Below are 7,451 nucleotides of genomic sequence, written 5' to 3'. Positions count from 1 at the left end.
GCTTGCTTATGGCTCTTGTGTTGGAAGGGCACTGGGGAGGGGAAAGAAGGGAGGAAGTAAGCAGCATGGGTCAGGAAGGTCTGTAGCTGCCACCTCACAGCGCTCCTGTGAATCCAGCTGTCCCTACAGGAGTTTTATAGGAGTGCCCAGGCAGCTGGGCAGGAGCTGCCTGGGGCACTTGCTGTGACCCATGTTGTTGTGACAGGTGTTTCTGTGATAGGTGTTTCTGTGACAGGTGTTGCTGCGACAGGTGCTGCTGCGACAGGTGGTGCTGTGACAGGTGTTGCTGGGAGAGGTGTTGCTGTGGCAGGTGTTGCTGTGGCAGGTGCTGCTGTGGCAGGTGCTGCTGTGACCCTTGTTGCTGGCACAGGAGGTGCTGTGACAGGTGGTACTGTGACAGGTGTTTCTGTAAACAGGTGTTTCTGTGACAGGTGCTGCTGTGACAGGTCTTGCTGTGTCCCGTGTTGCTGTGACAGATGTTGCTGTTACAGGTATTGCTGTGGCAGATGTTGCTGTGACATATGTTGCTGTGACCTGTGTTGCTGTCACAGATGTTGCTGTGGCAGGTATCCTTTTAGCTGCAGGCTTCCAGAGGAGTGGCAGCCTGCTGGCTTGGACAGCCACAGTGCTCTGGCTGTGGCTCAGCTCGGGCTCCCTTAGGGCACAGCCACAGCCCTGTGGAGCTGCTCTTTGTGGCTGAGGCTCCCTGGCAGCAGATGTGGAGCTGGGAGCAAACCTTGGGCAGCAGGTGAGGCTGCCAGGCCAGTGCCTGGAGGGAGGAGAGGTGCAGAGCACCAGGCTGATTTTCTGCTGTGCTTTGCCACACCCTTCAGATGTTTGGGGGTATGTAACATGCTGGGCCATGCCCGGAAATGGCAGATAAAGCACAAACACCATTAGGAAATGTGTGTGCAATGTGTTAACACTCAGTGATCAACAGCGCAAACACTGATGGCAAAGAGGAAACTAAATTTACTTAGACAGATTGAAGATAAACTGTGGATCCTTCTGCCATTCAGTTTTTAACTGCAGGGTCTGTCAACTCATCTGCACTTACCCTTGACCCAGGCAACAATGTATTTTGCTCTCAGTTCAGATATTTCTTTGCTCCATGACTGAATGTTTATTGTATTGTCTTGAGTCATTTCCTTTAGGAATGCAAATGGGAAAGAAGCTTTGGAAGAATTCTTTTAAGCCCAGGAAATGTAGTCCAACAGGGTGCAGGGCCCCTGCATTAATGTACACCTTGCATATCTAATTCAGAGACATTCATATGCTGGAGTGTACTGATACCAAGAAAGATCATACTCAGCTATTCATACTGAGCTATTTTGTGATGGCAATTGTCTCCCAAAGAAGTTGCAATTGTTCTGGCAGAGAGCAGTTTGCTGTCTAAAATAGCAGTCTTTTCAGGTTCCCAAAAAATCATGAAATGGGCATCTATTCCAGATTAAATGCATTTTCAGTTCTGCAATTCTTTTTTCAGGAAGTTCTCAGTATATCTTCATTTCCAACGCATGTCTCAGCAATGTATCTGCAGGTCTTTATTTGTGCCTTTCATTGAAATTCTTTGCAGCACAATAACAACAACAGGATCAAAGTGGAGACTTTAATGCCAACAAAAGCTTATATGACCCCAAACAAACTCTTCAGTTTGGCAATATAGGCTAGCTGAATTATTGTTATCACTGTTTCAGGCATATAGGACATCATAAAAATCCTGCACAATACAAAGTTGAAAGCAGCAGTGTCCTTTTTGGTTTCCCTGAACTGTGTACAAGAGGAAGTGAAAAGTTTTTAGTAAGAAGTTTTTGAATAACTGTGATGCCATTGCTACTGAGCAGGAAGAGACACGTGAGCCAAAGCAAAATCTCTAATGTAAGCAGTGTTTCTTCAGGAAAATGTAGGTCAGGGAAACAAACAGATCAGTTAGCTGTTGCCTGTCATTCCTACACTGAAACGTGCGATGTGTCCTCCTAAATTAAAGAGTTGGAAAAGGTGCACACCAAAAGGAGCAGATTTGAACACGTCAAATGTTTGCAATGTCAAGGCACTCAGACAGTGCCTGAGGCAGCCTGCAGTGCCTGCAGCCTGAGCTGGAGCATCACCTCCTTCTGCAGAAAGCAGCACCTGCAGGGTGACAGAGAGCAGGGCTGGGGAGCTGGCTCTTTGCTGAGAACAGCAGGCAATGCAGGCACTTGCGCTGTAAAACAAAGGGCTGCTGCTCAGTTTATGGGGGAGTTTCACAAAGGGAGCCCAAGGCATCAAGGGAGCCACAGGATTCCTGCCAGAAGCCTGGGCTGGCAGGGGAATGAGCAGGCAGAGGACTGACAGGGCCGTGTGCAGCTTTTGGTCTTGGGCATCTCCTCTGTTTTGGCATCTAATGCTGCCACAGTTGTAGGGTGGATTTGGTGATCTCTACTCAAATTGCTTTACAAAGTGAAAAAATAAGGCCCTTTTTTTTTAATGGAAGAAAGCCAAATGAGAAAATAATAAGCCCATTGTTTTTTTAAAATATATATATTATATATATTTTTAAGGAACAAGTGCCCTTACAAGTGCCCTACAGAAACCTCTTCACTTCTTCATTTTCATCTCAGAAAAGAATATACATTTTCATCCATAAATATTTTTAATAGTTATTTTCTGCAGTATTTAAGATGTGTCCCAGTTGTAATAGCAATTTAGGTATTGGTACATAATGTATCACAAAAATGTGTTCTCTTAGGCATTCTAAGTAGCTGTTCCACCAGTTGAATATTTCCTTTAATGTATGTTTTTAGCCCCAGTGAAGGTATTCCTTCTTTCTCTGGTGGGGAAGCACATGCTAACCCTGTGCTGGGAATAGCTTTGTGGCACCTGCCTTGCTCTGTGCTTGAGATGTCATTCTAGAGAACAGAGATGGGCAATCAGCTTAAAGGCAAGCTCTGCTCTTACACCACCCCGCTGCTCATTTTCCTGTGATTCCCACCACTCCTGTGAAGGTAGGCAGGGGTCACTGCTTGCTCCTTCTCACCCCACAGTTTGCCACAACAGAAACTGGAGGACAGAGAGGAGAGGAATTTGGAGATTGAAAAGCACCATCCCCATGTGAATTCAGGGAAAGTCCCTCCATCCCTCCCTGGGTTTCCTCCCTGAGCATTATGTGGATTTTCACTTTTTCCATCCATCCTCTGAAAAGGACCCACATCACCTCAGAAATCCCAATTTTCACTTGCTACAGCTCCTGCTGCTGCAAGGTTAGGGAGGTGTAGAGGGAGTCTTGGGCAGGCATGAGAGAAGACAGGTGATGGTGGCTTCCTGGTGGCTTCTGCCATGATACTGAGCTCCTGAAACCACAAATGCTAATTGTTGGGCACCACAATATAAGAAAGAAAGTGTCCAAGGAAGGGCAATGGAAATGGTGAAGGGTCTTGAGGGGAGATGCTGAGGTCACTTGGCTTGTTTAACATATTTTTGTAGCTCTAATGGAGGCGTGGGATGCAGCAATAGCTATGCCAGTTAAGGTGGCCAACCTGCTGGCCCACTATGAGCCATTCTTCTCTTACATGACCTGGACACCTTTGGGGATGCTGGATCCAGTGGCAGAAAAATAAGCCTGTTTGCTCACTGGGAACAAAAATTCAGTCCAAAAATATTTGCAGCAGCATTTTCTTTGGTTATCATTGACCAGTTCAGCACTGAACAAACTCCTAAGAAGCACACAGAAGCCAAATGAGATAAGCAAAAAAGAAAATAATCAAGAAATTATTGGTTTCCTATGTAGTTGGGCACTATGGCTTTGTGAAAAGGCTAAGATCTAAAATAAACTTTTCTCAGGTTTGATTTCTTTTTCCGCTTCCAATGTTGAAGTATCTTTAATCTTAATTTAAGGCCTTGATGGAAATTTAAAGATTTTGATTTTTGAACTTGCAGTGGCAGCTAGATTTTCAAATCTCTGAGCACATGTAAGCTTCTCCAAGAAATAAATATTTTGTGTTGCTCCAGTTCCCAAAGTGTGAACTAATTTGTCCTAGATTTTCTATCTTGCAGATTTCTTCTGCTTCGCCTCAGATGTGGGGACATTATTGACCTTCCACACACAGATATGAGTGGCTGCCTTAGCTTTTATTAACACATGCAGTGATATGTGTGTAACCTCTGTTCTTGGAAACATACCTCAAATGTGAGAGGCTGAGTCTTCAACGAGCCCATGGCCATGGATGATAAGGCATACTTCCTGCAGATTTCAGCTCCATCTATTGTTTTTTGTAACAATGGAGAAAAATGAAATGTGTTTTTGAAATCAGCAATTTTATGACACATTTAGTTTGCATTTCCTACTGATGAAGCATTAGGGAATATCAATTTATAAAGGAGAAGAAATATGAGCAACAGGATAAAAAATAGGGCTAGTGCATCACTAATTGCAGCTCATTGAGCTACACTGGATACATTTAAATTTAATTATTTGATAGGCTAATCACACATGTAGAAGCCTTAACAAACATCCTGTACAGGAGCATTGACCTTCATGAGCATCAAATCCTGAAACTTTGCTCCCACCTGCTGCAAGACCCTCCTTCTGTGCAGAACTTCCTGGCTCCCCACTTTTGAGATGAGCTGTGCTCCCCTTTCCCTACAGCAACAGCTGGCACCACAAACATCCTCCTGTTCCTGCCAGAATAAGGCAGGAGCAAACAGCTGCTGTCCAGGGAAGGGAAGGGACACAGCAGGAGGGACGGCAAAGCCAGATGCTACTCCAAGTGTCTGCAATGTTCCTCTGTTGTAGGCCAGCTTCAGGAAAATCAAATTAGGTGACTCCCAAGTCTTTGCTTTCTACCCACACTCTCCCCAGCTTTTGCCCCTTCAGCACGCCCTGGACTGGATGCAATGTGGGGCTTTGTCCCAGAGATTATATTTTCAAACTGCTGCCCCATGAACCCAATGCCAAACTGAAGTGTGCCTCTCTTAGGGTAGCTGAGACTGTGACTTGGAGAGCCTGGGAAGTCTTCAGGAACCTGTCTGGGCTCTGCTGTCACTGAGAGATGCAACAGAAACCAGAAAACTTTGATCACCAGCAGGGACCTGCCTCCCTCCTCTCCCTCACTTCCTCCTTGGCAAGAAATTAAATCTCTTTTCTAGATAGGAGTGTCTATGACTCCCCAGGATTTACCCAGACTCTCCCATTTTAGACTGTTTAATTCACATGAGCTGAATCCCATCCTCCATGACTTACTCCAGAAAGGCAAGTTTTAGCTCATAGGTTTTTTAATGAGTTAAACTCATTAAAGCCATTGCTGAGCATATTTTCAGGATGTAGGCTCCCAAAATAACCTTTGGTATACTCAATCTATAGTAACAAAACTACTTCAGACTGAAGCTTAGAAAAAATCTGATAACAGACAAGTATAAAAATGATTTTCTCTCTCCCATCCCCATTTCTCAGTGACATAACGATAAAAGTGGTATAACTGTGACATTTCTGTGGATGTACACATTAGAAAAAGAGTCTGAGTTAGCACCAGTTGGTGCAGCTGATGTTCTAGCAGATTTAGTCTGTAATATTGCTAGCTATGTGTAGAGATCTTTCAAATTAAATGTGGCAGAATTAGAGAATGGGACCAGAAAGTAATGCTTTTTTATTCCTTCACACTTTTACTTGGAAGTCCTACTGCCAGTCTCATGCATCTAGAAATCCTAGATGTGATAAATAGTAAGAAATGGTTTCAAATTATTTTATAATTTATTTATTTATAATTTTTTTCTTAAATAATTACTTTATGGGTTGTCATTCACTGAGATCCATATCTTGAAACCTTTTCCTGCAACTATGGGGATGGAAGACTTTCTCTTAAGAGACAAAAATAGGTGAAGAAGGAAGTTCAAGTCACAATTAAAAACTAACCAATTAATGCTATTAAAAAAAACTATCTGAGGTGATATGGAGTTGAATCTAAACCAGTTTCATTTATCCACAAAAGACTTCCCCCAGTGAAAAGAAAAAATCCAGCATCATCAACAGTTTGGAATATGACTTGGTGGAAGAATCCCAGGCAGCTGCACTGACACATCATGCTGCTGTTGCAAGATGTAGGAGAATCCTGCTCTGAAGGATATTGTGGCAGCTGCAGCACAGAGATATAGACTGCAAGCTAAATGTTTCCAGAACAACAGGAAAAACCAAAAGGAAAGTGAGCACTCATTAAATGACACTTTTAGAATTAGCTTGGAATGCCAAACTGTATAGCATGAAAACCACTCTGCCCCTGCACAAATACCGTGAGAAAGCTTGCTCTTTAAGTACATACCCATATTCCTCCTCTTCCTTTGGCCTCAGTCAGAGGATGCCTATTCTAGGTTACCTTGCTCTACTTGCCTCTATGGATGCAAAGAACTACTAATGTCAATCATACATGCTACAAAACCAGGTGTTGTTGATAGTGCTCATTAGAGGAGCTTCCTTATTGCGCTCCAAGCTCCACAGTTCCATTTCTTTTGTGTCTGCACACAAGCCTACGTGCAGTTTTGGCTCAGTATCTACAGATAATCAGACTCAATTTACAAGGAGACGAGCCTGGAGTGCACTTGGCTTGACTTTTGAAACTTGGAAAACAGCAGGATGATGGGACAGATTTTTTGAAGACCTGGCTATGCCTGTGCCCCATCATGGACTGGGCTGCCGGTGTATCTGGGCTCCATTGAAAGACCAGCCCGTGGGCAAAATACAAAAAACTCGCCGGGGAATTTCCATCAGACGTGAGGGATTTGGGAGCTGCAGGGACGAGCAGATCCCACCAGGTGGTGCCATGACAACAGGAGTTTCCATCCCTGGTTTACAGCAGTACCTCCAGCAGGACCTTGGCTCCTTCAAACTGGAAATTGGAGGGGTTGTTTGGTTTGGTTTTGTTATTGCTTTTTTATTGTGTTTGGAGTGTAGAGTTTTTTGTTTTGGCGTTTTTGTTTGTTTGTTTTCTGGGGTTTTTTCAGCAAAAATCAACTCTAACAAATAATTCTTGCAAATCTGTTTCTGCTCTTTGGAGCTGCACTCTACTTTTCAACAAGCAATATAAAGTAATCATGAAGGAAAGAACAAGGAAGAAACTACTGGTATAATTAATAGCTTTTTGACCCTATGTCTATGTACTTTCTTTCTCCTATTCCCTGAATACATGAGCATGTATTCAGTCCTGAGACAAAAGATTCGGTTGATGATTCAGAGTTGAAAAGCTTGGGCTTATCAGCCATGAGCAGGAACATTGGTGTTACAATAATGGAAAAGTTTCAGGTTTTGGACAGCAAATATCAAGACTGACAGAATACAGCTTGGAATGGAAATACACATATCTGCAGTCCCAGAGTAGGAGGTGAGCTCTGACATCCAGTAAAACTCTCTCTTTCTTCCACTTGTATACACAATTATTGTTACTAGCATGCCCTTCCCCTCTTCCTCTCCTTCCCCCTCACCAATA

Source organism: Melozone crissalis, unplaced genomic scaffold (genome assembly GCF_028551555.1).
Source record: "Melozone crissalis strain CALT ecotype California unplaced genomic scaffold, PUWL_Pcris_2 ptg000013l_1, whole genome shotgun sequence".
Classification (NCBI taxonomy): domain Eukaryota; kingdom Metazoa; phylum Chordata; class Aves; order Passeriformes; family Passerellidae; genus Melozone; species Melozone crissalis.
This window is presented reverse-complemented; position numbering follows the sequence as displayed.